The sequence below is a fragment of the Balaenoptera physalus genome (genome assembly GCF_965194825.1).
Source record: "Balaenoptera physalus genome assembly, chromosome: 7".
NCBI lineage: Eukaryota > Metazoa > Chordata > Mammalia > Artiodactyla > Balaenopteridae > Balaenoptera > Balaenoptera physalus.
In genome coordinates, this window is record NC_138886.1 from 72064851 (window position 1) to 72092707 (window position 27857).

Consider the following 27857-nt stretch of genomic DNA (forward strand, 5'->3'; position numbering starts at 1 on the left):
TAGCATATATGTGGATCTTGCCTTTTTTATCCATTCAGCCACAATGTCTTTTGATAGACACATTTAGTCCATTCACATTTAAAGTAATTTTTGTTAGGCATGTATTTATTGCCATTTTGTGAATTGTTTTCTGGTTTTTCTTATATTTCTTCTCGTTCCTTTCTTCTCTTGTTCTCTTGTGATTTGAAAACTTTCTTTAGTGGTACATTTGTATTCTTTTCTCTTCATTTTTTATGTATCCATCGTAGGTTTTTGGTTTGTCGTTACCCAAAGGTTAATATATAACAACCTATGTATATAGCAGTCTCTTTTAAGTGGATGGTCACTTATGTATGAGTTCTAAAAACAACTGCATTTTTATATCACCCACTCCATATTTTATGTTTTTGACATCATATTTTACATTTTTAAATTTTGTGTATCACTTAACTATCATTTTAGATATGCAGTAAATCATCCATATCTCTCTTTATCTGAGGTTTTGTCTTGTTTCTTTCATTTGGAAGGTATTCCTTTGTCTCTTCATTTTGGCTGTCTGGTTTTTTTCTATGTACTAGGTATATCAGCTACGTCTCCTGTTCATGAAGAAATGGCCTTATGTAGAAGGTGTCCTGTGAGACCCAGTGTTGCAATTCCCCCTGATCACCGGAACCAGGTGCTCCAGGGGTAATCCCCTGTGGGAGCTATATATGGTCACCTAGTGTGGGTGGGCCATAATTACTGTGGGCTCCTCCCACTTTTAATAATGCTGTACCATTATAATTTCTACTCTTGACCTGCAGCATTACATTCCACATGGCAGTCATAAACCAGATGCTGCTGCTCCCTGGCTTAAAGCCCTCCTTGATTTGACACTCGTAACTGTGGCATATGAGGCCACAAAAGATATCATCCCAGTCCCTTTTTCTAGTCCCTTCCTCACCCATCATGTGTCAGTTGTGCCAAACCTTTTTCTGTTCCTTATAATTGTCTAGCTCTTGCCAACCTCAGAATTTTTACCCAGGTTAATTCTTACATGAATTCTTTCTTCTGCTCATTATTGGGCTGAATTCTTATCTATTCAAGTCTCAGAAGAATATTCAGATGGCCCATGTATAAGGGGTTTTTCTTCCTATCCTACTGCTGTAGTCTCTGTCTCTAGACCCTCTTCATTTGAAATTTTATATTGTGGAAATCATAACAGCTATTCACTGAATATTTTTTACTTTCTTCCATCTGAGCATATTGTGGGGTTGCACTACTTTACTCTTTCAATTTAAGTATGTGTATGCGACTTGCTTTGCAAAATGAAACATAAGCAGGAGAGATGTGAGCCACACATGAACAGAAACTTTAAGACCACTGTGGGATTTGCCACACTCATTTCCCACTGCTGTGGAGATTGTAGGAAGCACATGATAAGATAAAGCCTCTGTCAGCCTGAGTCCCTGAGTGACAAAGGTGTGCAGACCCTTCCTATAGACTTGCGCAGAGAAAACTGCATGAACAAGGGAAAAAGCTTTGCTGGTGTCAAGTCATTGAGATTTGGGAGTTGCTCATTAACATAGCATAATCTGACCCTTCCTGACCAATGCATACACTAACTTGCTTCATTTCTTCATTATCTTTATCCCACTAGACTATTAAATTTAGAAGAACAGGAACCATGTTTGTTTTATTTATCAATGAGTATTTAGAGATTAACTAAATACATAACACAATAGGCACTTTAAAAATAATTTTTAGTGAATGAAAGAACAAATGAAAGTCCCCCGACCTTGATTGTAAATGTGACCTGAAAAACATGTTATAAACATTTTGATGAAGTTATTATAGATAGTAATGCTAGCATGTATTTGGACAGTACTTAACAAAATCCCATAAAATATATTCACCCATTTACAAATCTATTATGCTTCAACATCTGGTATATGTGGTAAATGCCAAAAGTACCTAAGAGTATAGATAAAGGCATGGTGGTCACCTGATGAATTGTTAAGGATGCAGTACAGTGTGTGGAAATAATTAATTCAAAGTAAATCCTCTAATATACGTGCTATCACTGCTTCCCTGCTCCTCCATGCTGATTTTGTAATATAGGTGGACTTCTTAGGACTTCTGTCCTTGATTTAAAGGGAACAGAACACCTCCTCTCTAGAAGGATGGTAACAGGAATGGCACTGAGAGGATGGTGGCAGAGCAGGGAGTAAATGTTTTGGTTGGGTGTGAGAGATTCCATCAGATACCAAGAGATGAACAAATTCTTATAATTCCATAGATAAAATTTTTATTATTATCAGTATAGTTCTTTTGGCAGCATTGTCTCAGTTGCTTCTCTAAATAAAAACATAATCAGATAACTGAGGCATGTAGACATGACTAGCTTCACTTTTCATCTGAGAAAATTGAGATTCATAAAGCCCACGGTATGATGAGTAAGTGGCACAGCTGAAGCTTAACCACAGACCTTTGCCTCTAATCACTGCAATCAATTTTCTGGTGAGCTTATATATATAAAATATTTTATTGGATATTTTATCAATAGATAACAATAGTATTCCTGTTGTACAGATTAATAAACTGTGGCTTGACCAACCTCACAAGTTATGTAGTAGCAGAGCTGTTTACATACTGTTCTCTACTGTCTTCCTGTTTCTTCCTTGGACAATGGTTCCTGTGGAATTGCACAACCAGAGGCTATTTTGGCCAAACGATATCATGCTATCAGATTGTTTTCTTCAATTTTTTGCTTTTTGTTCAAGATATAATAATAAACATTTGCCTAAACTACTAAGACTCCACTATAAATATTAAAACCCCCAAAGTAGCACTGTGTTATAACGCAACAGCAATGCCAGGGTTCTTAGAGTAAAAGTCAGCAACATGAAGAGGGAGCTAACTCATACTGACAGATTCACTAGTTACTAGTAGCAAGTTCACCCTAGTTGCTTGCTCCAATAGCATTCTGTAGCATCTGTTCATCTCGGCTAGGAGGTAGAGCGTATATGACAGAAACCTTTTGACTTTCGAGTGGCAAATATGAAGACTGTTCTAGCTACTTAGAGGAAGACAGTTTTAGGAAGCTTGAAGGCTGTAAACCTTGCTATATGGGCCCTATAGTCAGTGACTATTTCAGGCAACATAGCTATTTTGCTCATACTTTATTCTAGAATGTTCTGTCAAGAATTAAGCATATAGGTTCAAATTTTGATGGGAAGGCCCAGGAGCAAAGACAGCAATAGCAAAACAAGTTTTGGACCTTGACTGAATTGCAGTTGATAAAAGCACTTAGCCTTGGTCCCTAAAGTTTCCCTTTCTGCCCCTTACTCTCCCATTTCTTAATACCAAACCAGGTACTTCAACTCTTTTTTATATTAGGATGATCCTTTGTATCAGGGACACTTCCTCAGAAGTAAAGATTAGCTTTTGTCAATATTAATGATTACAAAGATCTTGGGAAGTGATTACACCTCAGTTTTCTCATTTGAAAAGAGAAGATGATAATAGTATCTATTTCACAAAAGGACAAGTAGAATGATAAATGTAAATGTGTTTTGTAAAATGTAAAAGAGCCTAGATTTTATTAGTATAGCAATGTGTTAAATATAGAGATAATAATGACTACCTCTCAAGCTTACAGAAAATTTGAGAAAACTAATGGGATTATATTTATAACACTCTCAGGCTTCTTCACAAATAATTGGTATATAATGCAAAACATAATTAATGATTAGTGATTTATTTTATATTTGTACTCAGTTCAGGGAGGCAGTGTCTTTTACTGTTTGATTAAAAAATAATTATTAATTTGATAGACCACACACCTAGGCATACCAATAGCATTCCTAGGATGTCATATTATCTTTGAGATATTGGACTTAAAGAATATCTAGCTCTTGTCTAGTATTTCTCAAGGCTCTATGTGAATTTAATGAAGGTAGTCTCAGCTGGTTCAGCATGGTAGAATAGAATTTGAAGTTGATTATTAACCTTGGTCGAGTGACCAAATTAAACTGCTATTTTAAAAAAGGAACATACATCAACTGGAATAAAACTTAAAAGTACTAGACCAACTGTGTATAATACTGATCGATAGTGAGAGTTGTTAACACTAAGAAGAACTGGCAAAGGAAGCTCTGAAAACTTCCTCTTCGTAGATAGGAAAAGAAAAAAGTAGGTATGAGTTAAGTTTTCACATTTGATCTTCCATGGAAGAATCTGTTTTAAAGGTCTTCTGCAGTCTTCTGATTCCCTAACCATCAGTATTTAATAGCTACCCTCTGCAATGTACTGTACCAGACTTGGCTCCCTCAAAGATTTATAACATACTGTTTAGTGACCATTCCAAATCTGTGTACCAGACTGGTAGTCAGGGCATGCATATGTAAGAACAGCTAACAATACATGATAGATAGTAAGTGCTAATGAAAGATACGGCAAACAAATATACAAGAAGAGTTTGAAGAGGAAGAGATCCTTGAGGGGTGTGGTGTTCAAAAAGGGGTTATAAAAGTGGTAAGAGTTTATTAGTTATTCATATATTTTTTGGTATAATGTCTAGTCAACATTTTTTCTCATTTTTTCACTGGGTTTATTGTTTTATTATTGAGTTGTAATTTTTATGCATCACAGACACAAGGTGTTTATAAAATGTATTATTTGCAAATATTTTATCCCAGTCTGTGGCTAATTTTTTCATTTTCTTAATAGCACAAAAGCTTTAATTTTATCATGTCCAGTTTATCATTTTTTTCCTTTATATATCATGCTCTGCGTCTTGGATCTCAGAACTCTTTGTCTAACCCAAGGTCATGAGGATATCTTTCCTACACATTCTTTTAAAAATGTAAAATTTCAGCTTTTACATTTAGGTATAATATCCATTTTAAGTTAATTTTGTGTTTGGTATGAGGTAAGGGTCTAAATTCATCTTTTTATATGTGGATATTCAGTTGTTTCAGCACTATTTATTAAAAAGACTATTTTTCCCCCATTGAATTTGCCTTGGCACATTTGTTAAAGATCAACTAACCATAAATGTAAGAAATTACTTCTGGATTCCCAAATGTTTTCCTTTGATTTATTAAATCTTTTCTTTTGCCAGTGCCACACTATTTTGATTACTGTATGATTATAGTAACTTTTGAAATTGGAAGTATAAGTCCTCCAACTTTGCTGTTGTTTTTCAAAATGGTTTTGGCTATTTTCAGTCCTTTGCATTTCAACATAAGTTCTAAATACAGATTGTCAATTTCTGAAAAGAAGCCTGATGGTGTTTCAATAGAAATTACTTTGAGTCTATAGATCAATTTGAGGAGAATTGCCATCTTACCAATATTGAACATGAACATGGAATGTTTATTTATATCTCCTTTCATTTCTCTCAGCAATGTCTTGTAGTCTTTGGTATACATGTTGTTATCCTATTCTAAATATGTTGGTGCTTCATTGCTGATACATAAACAGTCAACTGATGTTTCTGTATTTATCTTGTCTCCTTTGATCTTGCTGAACTCTTGTACTCTAATGTGGTTTTTTTTCCCTTAGTATTTTCTACATACAAGGTCATATTGCTTACAAGTAAAGGGGATTTTCTTTTCTAATATGCATTTATTAAATTTATTTATATTGCCTTATTACATTGGCTAGGACCTCCAGTATAATGTTGAATAGAATGATGAAAGTGAACTTGTTTACAATTTTAGAAGAAAACATTCCGTCTTTCACATTAAATATAATATTAACTATAGATTTTTAACAGATGCTTTAACAGTTTGAGGAAAATCCTTTATATTCCTGGTTTGTTTAGAGTTTTTATCTAGCATAGATAATTGAATTTTTTCAAATATTGTTTGTATATCTATTGAAATGTTTTATATATTTTTGTCATTCTTTTAATGTAGTAAATTAATTATCAATAGAGATAAATTATTCAAAAGAACCAAGTGGAAATTTTGTAGATAAAAAATAAAACTGAAATAAAAAATTTACTAGGGGGCTCAACAGCAGATTTGAGATGGTAGAAGAAAAAAGCAAACCTGAAGAAAAACAAAATTGAACAGAAGGGAAAAAAATAAAAGAAAAAGAGCTTCAGAGACCTGTGAGAAACTGTGAATATATGCATAAAGGACTCCCAGGAGAGGATAAAGAGAAAATGGGAAAAAATTATTTAAAGAAAATATTAGCTTAAAACTTCCCAAATTTGAAGAAAACATCAACTTAGACTTCCAAGAAGGTCAACAAACTTGAGGTAGGATAGACACACTTAGAAATGTCATAGTCATACTGTTTAAAACCAAAGACAACAAAGAACATCTTGAAAACAACAAGAGAAAAACAACTCATACAGAACAATATGATTAACAGCTAACTTCTCACCAGAAATGAAGTTCAAAATGTAGTCAGTGCTGAAAGAAAGAAAAAGTAAACCAAGAATTCTATATTCAGCAAAACTATAAAGATGAAAGTGAAAATGTTTAGATAGGAAATCCCAAAGAATCTATCAAAAACTTCTGAAACTAATGAGTTTAGCAAGGTCACAGGTTACAAGGTCAGTGCACGAAAGTCAACTGTGACCCTACATATACCATCAATTACCATGTGGAATTTGAGACTTTAAAAAATAACCTTTATAATAATTTGCAAAAATAAAGAAGTTAAGTATAAGTCTAACAAAATATGTACAGGGTCTGTATGTGGAAAACTATAAGACACTAATAAAAGAAATTGAGGAAGATCTAAATCAATGTAAAACATACTGTGTACCTTGAGTCTTTTTAATAATTTATATCTCTATTGATATTCTCTATTTATTATATCACGGTTGTCATACTTTCCTTTAATTCTTTACATGTGGCTTCCTTTAGTATCTGGACCATATTTAGTCGTAGCTCCTCTGACGTCTCTGTTTTCTTACTTCAACATCTGTACTCTCTCAGAGACAGTTTCTATTGCCTGCTTTTTCCCCTGAGTATGGTCACATTCCCTATTTCTCTGCATGTCTTAACAGCTTTTTGTCTGAAAGCTGGACATTTTAGGTAGTATTTTCTAGCAACTTTGCATCTGAGTCCTCCCAGGATTGTTGTTATTGCTGTGTGTTTGGTTTTTATTTAGTGACTTGCCTGTACTAATGCCGTGGTCATGCTCTTCCCCTATAGTTTGTGATGGTGTGTGGCCACTGATGTCTGCTCGGATTAAAAAAACAAATCTTGTTTTAATTTCTTTTTTTTTTTTTCCTATTTGAGTAAGTAAATTCTTTTATTTTCTACAATTTTAGTCATGGAAGGTAAATATACTTAATTTACTTTTCAACACATATCTTAATTTTGAAATAATATCTCGATTTCTAATCATACTCAGGTAGGTATACTGCATTTCTAGGGAACTCATATAAATTTTTTTTTAATTAATTAATTAATTTATTTATTTTTGGATGCGCTGGGTCTTCGTTGCTGCGCGTGGGCTTTTTTTTTTTTCTAGCTGCGGCGAGCAGGGGCCGCTCTTCACCGCAGTGCACGGGCTTCTCATTGCGGTGGCTTCACCTGCTGCAGAGCACGGGCTCTAGGCGCGTGGGCTTCAGCAGATGTGGCACGCGGGCTCCAGAGCACAGGCTCAGTAGTTGTGGTGCATGGGCTTAGTTGCTCCACGGCCTCTGGGATCTTCCCGGACCAGGGCTCGAACCCGCGTCCCCTGCATTGGCAGGCAGATTCCCAACCACTGCGCCACCAGGGAAGCCCCTCATATAAATTTTTTACATTTCATTTTTTGGGGTTTTTTTTAATTTAGAAAGACTTTTTCTAAAAGGGATAAACAATCCTTGCTTCCCTAAGGTTTTTTTTTTTTTTTCACTTCTTTTTTTTTGCTTGGTTGGTTTGTTTGCACTTTTTTTTTTTTTTAACATCTTTATTGGAGTATAACTGCTTTACAATGGTGTGTTAGTTTCTGCTTTATAACAAAGTGAATCAGTTATACATATACATATGTCCCCATATCTCTTCCCTTTTGCATCTCCCTCCCTCCCACCCTCCCTATCCCACCCCTCTAGGTGGTCACAAAGCACCGAGCTGATCTCCCTGTGCTATGTGGCTGCTTCCCACTAGCTATCTATTTTACGTTTGGTAGTGTATATATGTCCATGCCACTCTCTCACTTTGTCCCAGCTTACCCTTCCCCCTCCCCATATCCTCAAGTCCATTCTCTAGTAGGTCTGCATCTTTATTCCCATCTTGCCCCTAGGTTCTTCATGACCATTTTTTTTTCTATTTTTTCTTTCTTTTTTTTTTTTTTAGATTCCATATATATGTGTTAGCATACAGTATTTGCTTTTCTCTTTCTGACTTACTTCACTCTGTATGACAGACTCTAGGTCCATCCACCTCACTACAAATAACTCAGTTTCGTTCCTTTTTATGGCTGAGTAATATTCCATTGTATATATGTGCCACATCTTCTTTATCCATTCATCTGTTGATGGACACTTAGGTACCTTCCATGTCCTGGCTATTGTAAATAGAGTTGCAATGAACATTTTGGTACATGACTCTTTTTGAATTATGGTTTTCTAAGGGTATATGCCCAGTAGTGGGATTGCTGGGTCATATGGTAGTTCTGTTTTTAGTTTTTTAAGGAACGTCCATATTGTTCTCCACAGTGGCTGGATCAATTTACATTCCCACCAACAGTGCAGGAGGGTTCCCTTTTCTCCACACCCTCTCCAGCATTTATTGTTTGTAGATTTTTTGATGATAGCCATTCTGACTGGTGTGAGATGATATCTCATTGTAGTTTTGATTTGCATTTCTCTAATGATTAATGATGTTGAGCATTCTTTCATGTGTCTGTTGGCAATCTGTATATCTTCTTTGGAGAAATGTCTATTTAGGTCTTCTGCCCATTTTTGGATTGGGTTGTTTGTTCTTTTAATATTGAGCTGCATGAGCTGCTTGTAAGTTTAGGAGATTAATCCTTTGTCAGTTGCTTCATTTGCAAATATTTTCTCCCATTCTGAGGGTTGTCTTTTCATCTTGTCTGTGGTTTCCTTTGCTGTGCAAAAGCTTTGAAGTTTCATTAGGTCCCATTTGTTTATCTTTGTTTTTATTTCCATTTCTCTAGGAGGTGGGTCAAAAAGGATCTTGCTGTGATTTATGTCATAGAGTATTCTGCCTATGTTTTCCTCTAAGAGTTTGATAGTGTCTGGCCTTACATTTAGGTCTTTAATCCATTTTGAGTGTATTTTTGTGTATGGTGTTAGGGAGTGTTCTAATTTCATTCTTTTGCATGTAGCTGTCCAGTTTTCCCAGCACCACTTATTGAAGTGGCTGTCTTTTTTCCATTGTATATGCTTGCCTCCTTTATCAAAGATAAGGTGACCATATGTGCGTGGGTTTATCTCTGGGCTTTCTATCTTGTTCCATTGATCTATAGTTCTGTTTTTGTGCCAGTACCATACTGTCTTGATTACTGTAGCTTTGTAGTATAGTCTGAAGTCAGGGAGCCTGATTCTTCCAGCTCCATTTTTCTTTCTCAAGATTGCTTTGGCTATTCGGGGTCTTTTGTGTTTCCATACAAATTGTTAAATTTTTTGTTCTAGTTCTGTGAAAAATGCCAGTGGCAGTTTGATAGGGATTGCATTGAATCTGTAGATTGCTTTGGGTAGTAGAGTCATTTTCACAATGCTGATTCTTCCAGTCTAAGAACATGGTATATCTCTCCATCTGTTTGTATCATCTTTAATTTCTTTCATCAGGGTATTATAGTTTTCTGCATACAGGTCTTTTGTCTCCTTAGGTAGGTTTATTCCTAGGTATTTTATTCTTTTTGTTGCAATGGTAAATGGGAGTGTTTTCTTAATTTCCCTTTCTGATCTTTCATTGTTAGTGTATAGGAATGCAAGAGATTTCTGTGTATTAATTTTGTATCCTGCGACTTTACTAAATTCATTGATGAGCTCTAGTAGTTTTCTGGTGGAATCTTTAGGATTTTCTATGTATAGTATCATGTCATCTGCAAACAGTGACAGTTTTACTTCTTTTCCAATTTGGATTCCTTTTACTTCTTTTTCTTCTCTGATTGCCGTGGCTAGGACTTCCAAAACTATGTTGAATAATAGTAGTGATAGTGGGCACCCTTGCCTTGTTCCTGATTTTAGAGGAAATGCTTTCAGTTTTTCACCACTGAGAATAATGTTTGCTGTGGGTTTCTCATATATGGCCTTTATTATGTTGAGGTAATTTCCCCCATGCCCACTTTCTGGAGAGTTTTTATCATAAATCAGTGTTGAATTTTGTCAAAAGCTTTTTCCGCATCTATTGATAAGATCATATGGTTTTTATTCTTCAGTTTTTTAATATGGTGTATCACATTGTTGATTTGTGTATATTGAAGAATCCTTGCATCCCTGGGATAAATCCCACTTGATCATGGTGAATGATCCTTTTTATGTGTTCCTGGATTCTGTTTGCTAGTATTTTGTTGATGATTTTTCCATCCATGTTCATCAGTGATATTGACCTGTAATTTTCTTTTTTTGTGATATCTTTGTCTGGTTTTGGTATTAGGGTGATGGTGGCCTCGTAGAATGAGTTTGTGAGTATTCCTCCCTCTGCAAATTTTTGGAGGAGTTTGAGGATGATAGGTGTTAGCTCTTCTCTAAATGTTTGATGAAATTCACCTGTGAAGCCACCTGGTCCTGGACTTTTGTTTGTTGGAAGATTTTTAATCACAGTTTCAATTTCAGTACTTGTGATTGGTCTGTTCATATTTTCTATTTCTTCCTGGTTCAGTCTTGGAAGGTTATACCTTTCTAAGAATTTGTCCATTTCTTCCAGATTGCCCATTTTATTGGCATAGAGTTGCTTGTATTGTCTCTTATGATCCTGTGTATTTCTGCAGTGTCAGTTGTAATTTCCCCTTTTTCATTTCTAATTTTATTGATTTGAGTCCTCTCCCTTTTTTTCTTGATGAGTCTGGCTAAAGGTTTATCAATTTTGTTTATCTTCTCAAAGAACCAGCTTTTAGTTTTATTGATCTTTGTTACTTTTTTTTTCATTTCTATTTCATTTATTTCTGTGCTGATATTTATGAATTCTTTCCTTCTGCAAATTATGGATTTTGTTTGTTCTTCTTTCTTTGGTTGCTTTAGGTTTAAGGTTAGGTTGTTTATTTGAGATTTTTCTTTTTTCTTGAGGTGGGATTGTATTGCTATAAACTTCCCTATTAGAACTGCTTTTGCTGCATCCCATAGGTTTTGGGGCATCATGTTTTTGTTGTCATTTGTTTCTAGGTACTTTTTATTTCCTCTTTGATTTCTTCAGTGATCTCTTTGTTATTTAGTAGCATATTGTTTAGCCTCCATGTGTTTGTGGGGTTTTTTTACAGTTTTTTTCCTGTAATTGATTTCTAATCTCATAGTGTTGTGGTCAGAAAAGATGCTTGATATGATTTCAATTTTCTTAAATTTACTGAAGCTTGATTTGTGACCCAAGATGTGATCTATCCTGGAGAATGTTTCGTGTGCTCTTGAGAAGAAAGTGTATTCTGCCTCTTTATGTAGTTTCCTTTCTTGTCTCTTGTGACAGTTTTTATTTTAAAGTCTATTTTGTCTAATATGAGTATTGCTACTCCAGCTTTCTTTTGATTTTCATTCACATGTAATATCTTTTTCCCTCCCCTCACTTTCAGTCTGTATGTGTCCCTAGGTCTGAAGTGGATCTCTTGTAGACAACGTATATACAGGTCTCATTTTTGTGTCCATTCATCCAGTCTGTCTCTTTTGGTTGGAGCATTTAATCCATTTACATTTAAGGTAATTATCAACATGTATGTTCCTATAACCATTTTCTTAATTGTTTTGGGTTTGTTTTTGTAGATCTTTTTCTTCTCTTGTGGTTCCTGCCTAGAGAAGTTCCTTTAGCATTTTTTGCAACGCTGGTCTGGTGGTGCCAAATTCTCTTAGCTTTTGCTTGACTGTAAAGCTTTTGATTTCTCCATCAAATCTGAATGAGATCCTTGCTGGGTAGAGTAATCTTGGTTGTAGGTTTTTCCCTATCATCACTTTAAGTATATCCTGCCCCTCCCTTCTGGCCTATAGAGTTTCTGCTGAAAGATCAGCTGATAACATTATGGGGATTCCCTTTTATGTTATGTGTTGCTTTTCCCTTGCTGCTTTTAATATTTTTCAGTTTAATTTTTGATAGTTTGATTAATATGTGCCTCGTCATATTTCCCCTGGGTTTATCCTGTATGGGATTCTCTGTGCTTCCTGGACTTGATTGACTATTTCCTTTCCCATTTTAGGGAAGTTTTCTACTATAATCACTTCAAATATTTTCAGACCCTTTCTCTTTCTCTTCTTCTTCTGGGACCCCTATAATTCGAATGTTGGTGCATTTAATGTTGTCCAGAGGTCTCTGAGACTGTCCTCAATTCTTTTCATTCTTTTTTCTTTTTTTTTTTTTTTTAATTTTATTTATTTATTTATTTATGGCTGTGTTGGGTCTTCGTTTCTGTGCAAGGGCTCTCTCTAGCTGTGGCAAGTGGGGGCCGCTCTTCATCGCGGTGTGCGGGCCTCTCACTCTCGCGGTCTCTCTTTGTTGCGGAGCACAGGCTCCAGACACGTAGGCTCAGTAATTGTGGCTCACGGGCCCAGCCGCTCCGCGGCATGTGGGATCTTCCCAGACCAGGGCTCGAACCCGTGTCCCCTGCATTGGCAGGCAGACTCTCAACCACTGCACCACCAGGGAAGCCCCTTCATTCTTTTTTCTTTATTCTGCTCCCTGGCAGTTATTTCCACCATTTTATCTTCCAGCTCACGTATCCATTCTTCTGCCTCAGTTATTCTGCTATTGATTCTTTCTAGTGCATTTTTAATTTCAGTTATTGTGTTGTTCATCACTGTTTATTTGTTCTTTATTATTTTTTTGGATGTGGACGATTTTTAAAGTCTTTATTGAATTTGTGACAATACTGCTTCTGTTTTATGTTTTGGTTTTTTGGCCACAAGGCATGTGGGATTTTAGCTCCCTGACCAGGGATCAAACACGGACCCCTGCATTGGAAGGCGAAGTCTTAACCACTGGACCACCAGGGAAGTCCCTCTTCTTTTGTTCTTCTAGGTTCTTGTTAAAGGTTTCTTGTATTTTCTCCATTCTATTTCTGAGATTTTGGATCATCTTTACTATCATTACTCTGAATTATTTTTCAGATAGATTGCCTAATTCCTCTTCATTTATTTGGTCCTGTGGGTTTTTACCTTGCTACTTCAACTGCAATATATTAGGTGGGCCAAAAAGCACCTTTGGTTTTTTAAATAAAAATAGAGACACATTTTTCATCTTCACCAAGAACTTTACTGAACAACGTATTCACCCTTTTGTTCCACTGTCTTCTACCATTTTTCAGGCAACTTCATAATTCCATCTTCCCAAAACTTTTTATCTTTTTGAGCAAAGAACTGTTCCAAGTGCCTTTTACATTCTTCCAGGGAATTGAAATTTCTTCCATTAAGAGAATTTTGTAAAGACCAAAATAAATGGAAATCCGAAAGTGCAATGTCTGGTGAATATGGCAGACGAATCAGAACTTCTCATCCAAGCTGTAACAGCTTTTACCTGGTCATCAAAGAAACATGAGGTCTTGCATTATCCTGATGGAAGATTATGCTAATTCTGGGCACTTTTCGTCGAGTGCCACTTTCATTTGGTCTAACTGGGAGGACAACTTGTTGGAATTAATCATTCAGTTTTCTGGAAGGAGCTCATAACAAAGGACTCCTTTCCAATCCCACCATATACACAACATCACCTTCTTTGGATGAAGACAGGCCTTTAGTGTGGTTGGTGGTGGTTCATTTCTCTTGCCCCAGGATCTCTTCCATTCCACATTGTTGTACAGTATCCACTTTTCTTTGCCCATCACAATTTGTTTTTAAAACGGGACGTTTTCATTATGTTTTAGTAGAGAATCTCATGCAGAAATATGGTCAAGAGGGTTTTTTTCCCTTGACTTATGTGGAACCCAAACATCAAAGCAATTCACATAACCAGGCTGGTGGAAATGATATTCAATGCCTGGTTGGATATTTTGAGTATGCCGGCTATCTCCTGTGTGGTATAAAGTTGATTGTTCTCAATTATTGTTTCGATTTGATCGCTATCAACTTCAACTGGTCTTCCCAACCATGGAGCATCATCCATTGAGAAATCTCCAGCACGAAACTTTGCAAACCACTTTTGACACGTTCAATCAGTCACAGCACCTTCTCCATATGCAGCACAAATCTTTTTGTGCATTTCAGTTGAGTTTTTACCTTTCTTGAAATAATAAAGCATAATATGCTGAAAATGTTGCTTTTTTTCCATCTTCAATATTAAAATAGCTGCACAAAAATTCCCCAATTTTGATAAGTCTTTTTTTAAATGCACGCTGATATGACAGCTGTCGCATACAATCTAACAAAATTGTTTCAAATGAAGTTAACGACAACTAAGTGCTACTAGAGCCATCTTATGGAAAAAACTGAAAGAACCTTTTGGCCCACCCAATATTTCTCTGTCTTCCCATTTTGTCTAACTTACTGTATTAGAAGTCTCCTTTCTGCAGGCTGCAGGGTCATAGTTCCTCTTGCTTCTGGTATCTGCCCCCAGTGGGTGAAGTTGGTCCAGTGGCTTGTGTAGGCTTCCTGGTGGGAGGGACTGGTGCCTGTGTTCTGGTGGGTGGAGCTGGATCTTTTCCCTCCGATGGGCAGGGCCGCATCAGGTAGTGTGTTTTGGGGTGTCTGTGGGCTTAGTACGACTTCAGGCAGCCTGTCTGCTGATGGGTGAGTTTGAAACATCTCCCTTGTCTGAAACACCTCCCCTGTCTTAAAGGAGAATGCATTATGATAAGAAAATAGATGAGCAAATGACTGATTGCAATATAGTAAGAAAGTTCTTGAAGTCTTCATTTTCCCTTTGAAGGTCACTACTGGGGTAGCAGAGGAGAGAGGCAATAGTTTAAGTAGGGTCCATGTGATTCTGAATTAAAACTGTAAAGTGGTATGTGGATTAGACTTCCATTGCCGCAGTACTTAGACTCTGAGTAACTCTTCAGAAGTCAGAATAAAGACAAAACTGAGCTGGAACATGGTGAATATATATTCCTGACTATTGAGATTTGTTCTGTACTTGTGCTAGAAAACAAGACATGTCTAAGCCACAGTAATGATCATACTATTTAGTGTTCATCTGTATAAGGATAATTGATTTACTAAAATCTGATTAGATTAATGCTATTATTATGATTTGGAAAATATTTTAATTTTTTTAAAAAAAGCCCGAAGTCAGTGCCATAGACAGAGACTGAGGATGTGTATTCCATCGGTACCACTGGGGCTTGGTCCACTCATAGTGTAGAGGACTATGAAAGAACATTATCTTATTTAGTGTGAGGAGTATTTCTCTGAGTTACTAGTTAATGCAGTAAACTTTGTTTTCATTAATGAGAACACTGGAATTTCTTTTACTATAGAAAGTTCCTTTTCTTTTTCCATGAAGTTTATGTTTTTCATTAGGAAATTAAATATCAATTATACAAAGATAGGGAAACAGAACAGTGAAAAGGATAAATATCTATTTTTTATCATCCAAAATAATCACGGTTAATAATTGTATGTATTCTTGCATTTCTTTTCTATACGTATTTATGTATTTTTTGTTTTATAGGTTTGACATTGTCCAGATTGTAGTACCCAAAAATATATTTTTTACTATTGTTTTAACATATATAATAGCAAATACAAAATAGGCATATCATGCCTTTCGTATCTCCTGTTACTAAATCATTTAGCAGAAGGGGAAGGGGAGGGGAAAAAACAACTACAGTGAATTCTATACTTGTGATGTGTATCTTTAATTCATTTAATTAACATAAAACCATGTAAGGAAAATGTTCTCTTGACTTTAAAGAAATGAAATCTTAGAGAAGGACTTGCCTGAGTTTGTAGAATAACTTTATAAAGGTGTATTTGAGATTTGAACCCAAGACTATAGAACTCCTAAAAATGTTCTTAGACTTCTCTACAGAAGCAAGAGAGAGATAAAAAATGAAGGAACCATCATGGGAGCTGTAGAATGACTGGCAGAAGGGTGAGGGGATAATGAGGTAATAGGTTCATCTCCAAAGAGCAAAAGCAAAGAGCAAAAATGTCTTCAATTTAACCTTCCTTATCTAAAATTTGAGAAAATGCAATTGAACAAAGGGAGAAATGGCAGGAAGAAGAAATAGGTTAAATTCTATTTCCATTAAATTTTTAATTTTTAAATATTTTTTAGCTAAGCAATCCTATGGCTACTTGAGTTACATTTTTACACTATATTTGGAACCTTGTTGTTTTAACAAGTGCTGTCCATTTGCCATATTATTTAAAAGAAAAACTTCTTACATTTCTAATTAGTCTTTGTTTCTAAAATATCTGTCATCTTACAGGCCTATGAAGAGTTATGTCTCCTATCTGTGAAGGATAGGCTGACTCTGCTTAGGTAAAGTCATCAGAGGTGGTTTAAAGATTGGCTTTTATTGTTGGATGGTCTGGATGCTAGTTTGTGAATCTGAGTTGGTAATGAGCTATTTTTCTCAAAACATCGTTGAAAGATCAACCAGTTCACTTATGTTTATCTTAAGGTTTTCAGAGAAAAATGAGGTGAAGACCAATGCATCTCTTCTAGGGAGATCCTCACCTTGAATTTCTGTATACAGAATAGCCTTGAATAATCCAACCTCAACTCAAAATTACTACATATGAATATCCAAAAACCCAGTGAAAACTCTTGTTTTTCCCCACAATCATCTGCCTAACATTTTTTGCTTTTTTTATCCCAACAATCCCATATCTGCCAGGAAAACTGTGACAATCTCCATGAAAGAAACCAAAGAAGATATTTATCTCTTTCTTCTCTTACTTCCATCTATCCAACCACTTACAAAATTCCATCAATGTTTTTTTCAACTTCATTCTGTTTTATTCTTTGCTCTTCATTACCTGGAGTCATACCCAGATCATTACTCCCTTTAAAATTCTTTTGTTTGTTTGTTTTATTATGGCAACTGCCTCCTAACTGGCTTTCCAGGCTTCAAATTTCCCTCTGTTTTCATCATACACAATGATGCCCAGGTAGTCTCCTTTGGTCACCACTTCGCTCATATTGTCCATCTGCTGAATGTTCTGTGATGCTTCTAGTATCACCAACCTGTAAGGTCCCAGATGTAGAGTCTTGTCTCATTTAATGCCTGTGACACTGTCTGGTACCTAGCAGAACATGAAGATTTATTTAGTGAATAAAGAGTGAATGTTCACTAAATTAATGGAGGTAGAGGTTGGGGAACTAGTATAACTATATGGATTTTTTCTGTTGTCTCAAAATTTCAGGTCAAACCCCAAAGCAAACAAAAATATCTCCACATGCTAAAGAGAACACCCAGCTGCAACTGGTTACCATACCTCTAGGACAATGTATCTCAGCTGGGGTGATTTTGCCCCCAAAGACTATTTGGCAATGTTTAGAGACATATTTGATTGTCATAACTCAAGGGGAAGGGAAGCTTCTGGCATCTAGTGAGTAGGGAGCAGGGGCACTGTTAAATATCCTACACTGTACAGCTCTGCCTCCTCAAACAAAAAAAAAAAAGATCTTATCCAGAGTGTTAATAATGCTATGGATGAGAAACCACCTCTAGGATTTAAGAAGATCATTTAAATTCTTCTCTCACTCACTGTTCAACCTATATAGTCAAAACAGAGAAAATGAAGAAAAAATTTGTAAGAGTCGGGAGTAATAGCTTTAGGGGTGAAGTATTTTTGTTTTTCTCTTCTCCTTTACCTTCAAATCAAGTGAAGGAGGCGCCAAGAAAATCTCTTACGGTTTTTGGAGGAGGTTGCAAGCTGGGAAAAATGACATCTCACACCCGAGCTGGGTGTTTGCCGAGCTACAGAGACTAATCTACTTGCTTTATCTAAGACAGGAGTAGAGTGAGGAAGGCAGTTCTTAGAAGTGCTTGACATGCATTCTGAGAGTTTGAGAGTGTACGTGAATAAAGAGACTGGTTCTTGGCTCCTGCCTGGAGAATTCTCAAGTTGGGAGCGTGAGTGGAGTGGTCTGTGACAGCAGGCCATGGGAGGAGGGCAGTGAGAAGCAGATGGAATCTTCAGGTTTTGGTTTGACAAGAAGACATGAGTTTTATACCTTAAAAGGTATCTGGACTCAAGATAGTTTGATGGAACTGTGCCCGTGAGGACAGCCTGCTTGGGCAAGGAATTTCCAGCAGTCTGAAGCTCTAGAGTATCTGCTGGAAGCAGGAGATGAACAGTGGGGTGTTGCAAGAGGTCAGGTGGTTATTGTTTTGCTTGCTTGAGGAAATTGGATGGTAGGAAGGTCACTGCAGGGCCTATGAAAGAGCTGGGAATATGCTCTGCAAGAAAACAGGTGTTTGGGCATCTGCCACACTGAGGGAACAAACGGTCACATTACAACAGCACTTCATGCTTATTTCCCACCCCCATAACCCCTCCTGAGTCCTAATATAGTGCAGGAGGAAGAGGACCAAATAGCACCCCAGAGGAAAAGGAGGGGCAAATAAAAGAAGTAGGAAAGAAGAAGTCCAAGAACAAGGAAGCGTAAAAGCCTGTCTTCCCGTAGAGGTTTCTAAGCCTGGGTGATGTGAGGAGAGACTGAATTGGGTATGAAATTGCAGTTTTGGTTTAGACTAGACTAGGCTATGTAACATCTGAAAGTGAATTCTGAGTTGCCAAAGTGTGATTTTTTTTTTCTTGTAAATGAAAGTGACCAGAAAGCTGAAGGAATCACTCAAGGTGTGGTCTAGGACCAGAAAAGAGGTCTACTCCAGCATGTTTGAAGGAACTAGTTGGGGGAAAAAGTGTTCCTGGCTTGTTTTCCATAGAGTTCAGCCTGATTAAAAATCAGTTATGTTAGCCTTTATTGCACACTTTATATGGGTCAGTATCATGTTTGTTAAATGTTTACATGTGCTAAAGCATTTAACAATTCCAATAGTTCCCCAAGATAAGAAGATTTTAAAATGAAGAGGAAAAGTTCTGTAAAGGTTAAATAATGTATCATGATGAAATAAGGGTAAATCCTTTCTAGGTTCTTCTGTTTTGAATGTTTTCTCTAATAGTTAATAATTTAAGAACTAAAATTTTTATTTCTGGGAGTTTTAAATAACCAAGAATGGAATTTTAGCCATATTAATAAAAATTCCATCTTATATAGAAATTAACAGGATAATTTAAGCCTAAGGATAAGCAGGTTTGTTCTACTTTGACTCATAGCCACACGTTCTGTCATGAGCTCCTAAGATTATGCACTATTCTGACAGGTTAAGAAGTTCTTACCTTACATATTGATATTGCTATCAGCTAAAGCATCCTATCCTTTAGTACTAGAGCTGTCTCCCTTCTGAATTATTAAATATGCTTACAACTGAGTGAGAAATGAGTTCGTCTGAGTTGCATTGAAAGCACCGTGTAAGGGTGGAAGAGCTCATTTAGGTGATGATCTGGTAAGTTAGCATACACTAGCTGGCGCCCCTTCTCCATGCTCACTTATATGTGTGTGCATATGTGTGTGGCCAGAGAGGTGCTAAAATGCAGCAAGTCAATAATTAATTTTTATTAGATCTTGCTGTTTGTTTTCAGTTTTGATCTTAAAACTCCCAGAGAGTTCTGATTCCAGGGGTGAAATGAAACCATTTTGCTACCTTATTTGTCTTTTACAAATCATACTAAAAGGATCATTAAATAAGCATGTACACATCCAAGGATGTAGTAAGATAGAAGTCAACACTCATTATGACAGAATCTGAAGTCTAAACTGGGCTTCTTTGAAAGCATTAACAAGGATACCATTATTTATAACTGTTCATCTCCTTGGGAAAAATGAATACCTATAAAGTATGCAAACCTCTGTTTGCATTCTTAAATGGAGCTTCATCAGGCCTCAGTACTGTTTCTCTTGTGGATTTTATCTTTGCTCTGCACTGAGCATCTTGAGTATTAGACTTCCTGAAATTGCAAGACTGACTCCATTTTGAGTGTAAGATTTACCACCCTGCTGATGAGGAAAAAAATCTTTTCATGCCCATTGCCTTCCTCCCTCCATGAATTTTCTCTCATCCATTTACTACTTCATTTACTCATGTACTTATTCATTTGTTTATTCCCTCACATCCATTCTGGAATTCAATCATTCATTCAATAAACCTTTATTGAATGTGTTTAATGAATATGTGACTATAAAGGGAGAAACTCGCACAGGACTATTCAGTTCATTTTACAAAACTATCACTAAGGATTAATGCCTCTTGGTGTCAAGTTTGACATTCCTCTGACTTCTTTACTTACAATTCTCTTTTTGATCCCTTACTCCTAGATTAGTGAAAAGCAACACCATCTCGCGAGCTGTTCACACTGACTCTGGGCATCACCTCGATCTCTCCACTTCTAGTCAATTACCAAATTTCATTGATTCTGCAAATTAGTATCTTGAGAATCCAAATCCTTGTCTCTCACCTCATTGCTCCTGCCTTGGTCCAGACCACCCTCTCCTATTATATGGGTTCTTGTAAGAGCTTATTAACTGAACTTCTTGACACTAGTCTTGCCTACTCCTCATCTACTTTCCAAAGAGTGGTATTTAGAAAGTAAAAATTTGGTAATGTTAATTCCCACTGAACAATGTTTCAGTGGCTTTGTATTGTCCTGATTATAAAGCCCTAAATCCACAGCAAACAAGTAAGTCCCTTCACAACATGGCTCTGCTTTCCCTACAACATCGTAACTCAACACTTGCATCATACGTTGTGCTAATTGGCATAGAGAGAGACTTCTTGTAAAGCAAAAAGACCACTCCTTCATTCTGTTACTCCTTCTGTCTTGAACATTCATTCCCTTTGTTTCTTCATAACACCCCTCCCTTCTTTTTGTTTCTGCCTGATTAGTTCTCAATCATCTTTAAGTTTTCGACTCAGTTTTATTACTTTCCACTTGAACTGAGTTGGGTCTCTGGTTACCTGATCCCTGTAGCTCTGTACTTCCTGTGACTTACCATTTACCACACTCCACACTCTGGACTCTCAGCTCTGGGAGACAGAGGCTGTGTCTACACTTTTTTCCACTGAATTCCCAGAGTTTGACACATAGTAGGTGCTAAATAATACTTGTTAATGAATTTCTCTGAACCTAGTACTTTTTTCTATTTCAAGCCTAGTTTAAAGAATTTTAGATATTGATAGATAAATGTATACACAGATCTTCCTCAACTTAAGATGGGATTATGTCCAATAAACCCATCCTAAGTTGAAAATATGCACCTAACCTACTGAACATCAGAGCTTAGCCTAGCCTACCTTAAACATGCTCAAAACACTTATAGTAGCCAATAGTTGGACAAAACTGTCTAATACAAAATGTGATTTATAATAGTGTTGAATATTTCATGTGATTTATTGAATACTCTACTGAAAATGAAAAACAGAATGGTTGTATGGGTACAGAATGGTTGCAAGTGTATCAATTGTTGACATCCATGATCAAGTGGCTGATTGGGAGCCGCCCAGAGGGTATCACCGCATATCACTAGCCTGGGAAAAGATCAAAATTCATAATTTAAGGTATGATTTCTACTGAATGCATATCAAATTTGTACCATCGTAAAGTCAAAAAACCCTAAGTTGAACCACTGTAAGTTGGGGAATGTCTATACACACCTATACACCTTTTCCTTTCCCTTGGTTATTGCATTTTATGTACCCTACTCAGGGAAGAGTGCTATACAAGCCTAAGGACTGGATTGGAGAATAATTCTTTACTTCATCAGGCTATTAATCCTACATGCCTGTGGTGATAAACCCCAGAAAATCTGGATAATCCTATATAGTGTTCAGAGAGAGCTGGAAACAGCTACAAATAACATATCATACTGTCAAATACCATTATCATTTAGATAACTTTGCAGTTCCTTCCAAGTTCTATGAGGTTATTCTTGCCTCATAACATCTTTCCAAGCCTTTTCCCACTTATTTCCTGTTATTCCCTTCACTTTCTATGTTCCTCCTTGGTCTACCACCCTCTCCCATTTGTCCCTCTTCCTTCTTCCTTTTTATTAATTTTTGACACTTTTCCCTTCTACCTCAATTTTGCATCTAGGAATTCTGTCATTGCCTCTGACATTGCTCTTCCTTCCTTTTCTCTCCTGCATTTTTTTTTTCCCCTTTGGTGATACTTCTGTGTCTTTCTTCTTTCTCTTCTTTTACATTCTCTTTTGTCTTCTACCCTCTGCTCCCAGTCGGGTAATGTGAGTACCTGACGTGTGTGTGTGTGTGTGTGTGTGTGTGTGTGTGTGTGTGTGTGTGTGTGTGTGTGTGTAGGGGGAGTTGCCTGATGGCCACAGTAAACCCCAGTGTTCTCCAATGCAGCCCCATTATTCTAGATTAGTATCCATATGACTCACAGGCAGGGAAAGTAGTTGAAATTCCATAGATAAGCAAATAATTCTTGGCAGTTTCAAAATGAAAGCAACTGCACTGCCAAAAGGCTCTGTTTACCACACAAAACAAATGTTGTTACTATTTCAATTCCAAAAAAGCATCTTAAAAGCATCCTTTCACAAGAACATTGTTCTAGCCTTTATGTCTAATTAGATGTAAAGAAAATCTTTTGTTATTTTTGTTACACAATTTAGGCTTGGCTAATAACCAGAGATAAATAATGGTTTACCCCTGCTGGGTTCTGTAGCAACACCCTTCTGAATAAAATAAGTGCACATGTGCAGTACAAATCCTGTGAAAGGCCTTTCTTTTCTACGCTTATTTTTCTTTCATCCTCATCCCGATTCCTTTCACCTAAGAATAATCCTCTTTTATTTTTTCTTGAGGAGCTGTGCAGCATGATTTCCATAAATATTTTGGGGAAAATAGCCTAGTTTTTTTCCTTCATTTCCCCATTTTGTATGTTTTCAACTAGAACATAGCCAGAGTCTATTGGCTTCTTTAGTTGTAACTAAGCTATTCTATTGAGACAGGATGGGATAGGGTGATTAAAAAGACATCAGAATAGAGAGGGGATTGGCCCATGCTGTACTGGCAAGGTAAACTACACTAGGGCGTTTTTTTTCCCTCCATATACACAATCTTTCTTTTTCTCCTCCAGAAACTGAGATTCCTTTATTCAGTATGTTGTTTGTTCTTTTTGCTTACACAGTTTTAACTTTGTTTTTTACACAAGAAACACATTGTCTGCTCTGAACACAGTGCATATCTTTGATTTTCTACCTATTTGTGTTTGCTGCTGCTCTGATATTCAAGTACAGATAGGAGGGCTAATGTATGGCAAGCACCCAAAACCCTGGAATAGATGCCACCTGGAGCTAAGGCAAAGAGTACATCCTAGCACACAGCTGAAGTCAGGAGACTTGGGCTTTTGTTTCTAACTTGACCCCAGACTTCCATTTGGACTTGAGCAAATCTCTTGACTAATCTGCATCTTTAAATTCGTCTTTACCTTTGCATTCTCATTATGGAATCAAACAAGATGCCATGCCTGACATTTTTGAATAAAAAACTTGAATGTTATTTTAACATAACTTGTTTTGTGCTGCTGAAAGGGTTAAATTGTACATATTATTTTACCTTCTGTCAATTGCGAAATAAGTTGGTTTCCACTTTCCTTTGGAGAAAAAAGTGACCTATCAATGTGTGTGCCATGCTCCATGCTAGACCCTGATCACTGTTTAGGCATTGTCCTCTCAGAGTAATAACTGGAAGTAGGTTCTATTGTGTCTATTCTCCAGATGAAGAAACTGGGGCTCACATTTTGGAATTGATTCATGAATTCACATCAAGTGAATGGCAGAAGTAGGACTGAACCCCAGGGTTGCTGGACTGCAAAGTCTATGCTTTTTCCATTACCAACATGTATACAGACAGTCCATGACTTAACAATGGTTTGGCTTAGGATTTTTCAGCTTTATGGTGGTGTGAAAGCAATATGCATTCAGTAAAAAACTGTTCTTGGAATTTGGAATTTTGATCTTTTCTGGCCTAGTGGGTACGCAGTATGATATTCTCCCTTGTTGCTGGGCAGAGGCAGTGGGCCACAGCTCCCAGCTGGCCACACGATCATGAGGGTAAACAACTGATTCATTTAACAACCATTCTGTACCTCTACAACCATCTGTTTTTCACTTTCAGTACAGTATTCAATAAATTACATGAGATAGTCAACACTTTATTACAAAATAGGCTTTGTGTTAGATGATTTTGCCTAACTCTAGGCTAATGCAAGTGTTCTGAGCAAAATTAAGGTAGGCTAGGCTAAGCTATGATATTCGGTAATTGGTGTATTAAAAACTTTTTCAACTTAGGCTATTTTCAACCTACACTGGGTTTTTGGAGATGTAACTCCATCACAAATCAAGGAAGATCTATATACTCTATTGTGAATAATTTCTTATTCATCTGCTAATTCTTCTTCCCCTGTATTTTAGCTGCTGCTCTTAATAGGATTAATCCATCAAAAGAGGATTTTTCCTTAGTGCACGAGCAAGGTGCCCTTCAATTAGGAGAAATAGTAAAGACAATACTAGATCAATCATGTTAATTTCCTATTTCCTAATTATAGTTTCCTAATTATAATTATACCTTATAGTTATATATTCAGGTAAATGTTTGTTTATCAATATTTATTCAGATAAATATTGCCTGAATGTGCTTGGCAGTATTTACTCAAAGAAATGCCATCAATAGCCATGGCAATTTACTTGTTTAAGTAAATAATGATTTAAATAATTTAATCGAAATTGGATCATTTAAATCTACTTTAATTGAATCCTTTTATACACACATAGTTGCAGTACTGTGCCAGGTAGAGGCAGAAATGAGTATAAATCTAACATTGTTTAGAGTGTGCTAGGTAAAGTCAGAAATAATGTGCAAATTAGAGGGCATAACAAAGTCTCTGAAAGCTAGTTATCATTGTTATGCATATTTTTCAGGTTTGGTGAGTTAGCCGCACTCAAGCCTGTGAATAGAATTATGTCTTTTTAAAAATGATAAAGTTAAATTCTTCCAAATACATCTTTTAATGTGATTTTCTTGTCTTTCTTTAGGGTATCACAAAGGGCAGCAATGACAATTCCCAACCCTGCATGATTTGTGGGACCAGGATTTTTGTAGTACTTACTATCTGGCTTTTAACTGACTCTAGATGAAGTGTGAGAGTGGCTTGCCAATAATAATAAAAGGAGACGTAGCCATCAGCAGTAGTAGAAGTTGTAAGAGTAGTAGTTAGTGGCTGTTTTAATAGTGGAAGATAGCAGCAATCTTCCACTGCTGCCCAATGCCCCTTTTCTTGGTGCTAGCCTCCTACATAGGAGTGGATCTCTAGCGGTGGTGTCTGTGGATTCCTGTTCTTGGCTCATGGATGCAGGAGTACTAAATATCCTGAACCATGTTGGAGCAATAAGATGCTATCTCCTTGAATCTGAATCTTGGAATGAAGACCTAGAGCACATTTGAGGTTGTGTGCAATTAATGCTGATGACACTAGACCCCTGCAGCTGTGGCCCCTGGGTGGCCCTAATTGCTGTGTATCTAAAGCATTGATTTTCGAATTCTTCCACCAAGTGTCCTTCAAATACTCTGCCCTGCTCTCCCCTTTTTGAATTAATCTAGTTATTTTATTGACTTGCAACCAAAAACATTTTAACTACTACAATAATAGGGTTAAAATTATTATAACAATAGTGTTATATTGAGATTTTAGTACAAGCAAGCATTGGTTTACTTCATACTCTGTATCATATAATCTACACAATAACCTTATAGAATAGATACTATTATTATTTCTATTGTAAGATTATTATAAGGCTGACAGAAGTTAAGTAATTTAAAATTACACTCATGGGCTTCCCTGGTGGCACAGTGGTTAAGAATCTGCCTGCCAATGCAGGGGACATGGGTTTGAGCCCTGGTCCGGGAAGATCCCACATGCTGCAGAGCGACTAAGCCCGTGCGCCACAACTACTGAGCCCACAACCCACAATTACTGAAGCCTGTGTGCCTAGAGCCCATGCTCTGCAACAAGAGAAGCCACCGCAGTGAGAGGCCCGCGCACCGCAATGAAGAGTAGCCCCTGCTCGCTGCAACTAGAGAAAACCCACATGCAGCAACAAAGACCCAATGCAGGCAAAAATAAATAAAATTAAATTAAAAAAAAATTTTAATTACACTCATAATAAGAGTTAGGCTGAACCCAGTTTTCTGATTCTACGCCGATGACCTTAGCATATGTGCTATGCTCGGTTAGGGCAGCTTCTGCTAGCTAATTTATGGGAACAGTTGGTGTTAGAAATGGGAAGGAGACCATAAAGGAACGGTGTTAGAGAAGAATGGGCAGGGGCATAGGAAAGAAGTAACAAGCTTTTTTAGAATGGTAGGAAACAAAGAATGGAAAATTCATATTAGCTCTTGGGAAGAATTTCTTGACCATATCGTTAGTAAGCAGGGGAGTAAGTTACTGAGGGGATAGTAAAATTTAAAACTCTAATAAAATATTAAATAACTATTCATATGGAGCAGTTTATGTAGGCTTTAATGTGAAGGCAGGGAATTGGAACTGAATTCAGCCTTGAAAAACGTTGTGGACTCTTACCAGTGTAAAAAATTTAGTAGCTAATAAAAAGATTTTTTTATCCCCGTAAGGAGATGCACAGCTTATAATATTACAAATATCAAAATTATTTACTTTACTCTAAGCATGAATGATCAGAAGTAGTAGCTGATTATAAAGACAGGGATTAAATGGAATTTTAAATTCTTCTGTACATATATAGATTAACATGGAATCATACTGATTATTACTATTTGAGAAATCATGGAAACACCCTCAAGACTGGAGATGAGTAAATTCTTTTCCAATTTTTCACATAGGTTCTTAAAACCTTAGGCAAATAATTCTGATCTCAGTCTCCTTAATATTTTGAGCTGTATGAGAAAATCTAGAATAGACTGTGGTAATCCCCAGGGACAAGCATAGAGTCACTAACAAAAATCAAGCCTCCTTATTCACATATCTAGTTTGGAGACTTGCTAAGTTTTTAGCAGGAGAAGATCAGTGATATTGAATATCATGGTCATAGATAGTAGTAAAAGAATCAAATAGGAAAATATGAGCAATATCCTTAAAAACATTTGAAATTGTCAGCTATTACAAGAGTATTATTAAATTATTATTCAATTTGGAGGGAAGTCTTCAATACATAAAGTCTTACTGTTCTCATCTCTGGTCCAAAAAAGTCATCAAGTGATTGGAAATGCAACTTTAATATATATTAAATATTCGTGTATATGTGATTTTTCTCTCTTGGCTCCATTCTTTATTTTTAACCTGAACTTTGTAAACTGAAGTATAATATACATAAAGATGAGTGCCCCACACATAAATATGTACCTGAAAAATTTTCACAAAATTAACCGATCCCTGTAGCCAGCGCCCAGATCAAAAAAGAGAACATTGCCATAACTTCAGAAGGCCTCTCATGCTGCACTTTTCTTGTTACCACATGCCCCTAAGAGGTATCCTGATTTCTAACACCTTAAGCAAGTCTTGCCTATTTCTCACCTTTATATTCATGGAATCATAGAGTCAGTATTCTTTGATGCATGGCTTATTTTGCTCAGCAGTATGTTTGTGACATTCATCCATGTTGTTGCATGTAACTGTAGTTTGCTCATCCTCATTGCTGTCTACAGTGCTTCAGTGCATGAACATTGCCACAAAATATTTTAAATCCATTCTGCTGCTGGTAGACACTTGCCTTTTTTCCAGTTTG

The 27857-nt window shown here is 36.6% G+C and overlaps 2 long non-coding RNA genes across 2 annotated transcripts in view; both read right to left on the reverse strand.

Moving 5' to 3' along the window:
* Positions 1-27857, reverse strand: part of LOC309664791 — a 324842-nt gene that overhangs the window by 223798 nt on the left and 73187 nt on the right. The window lies entirely within an intron of this gene.
* LOC309664785 overlaps positions 1-27857 on the reverse strand; it is a 223494-nt gene that overhangs the window by 182733 nt on the left and 12904 nt on the right. The gene's annotated exons all lie outside the window — the stretch shown is intronic.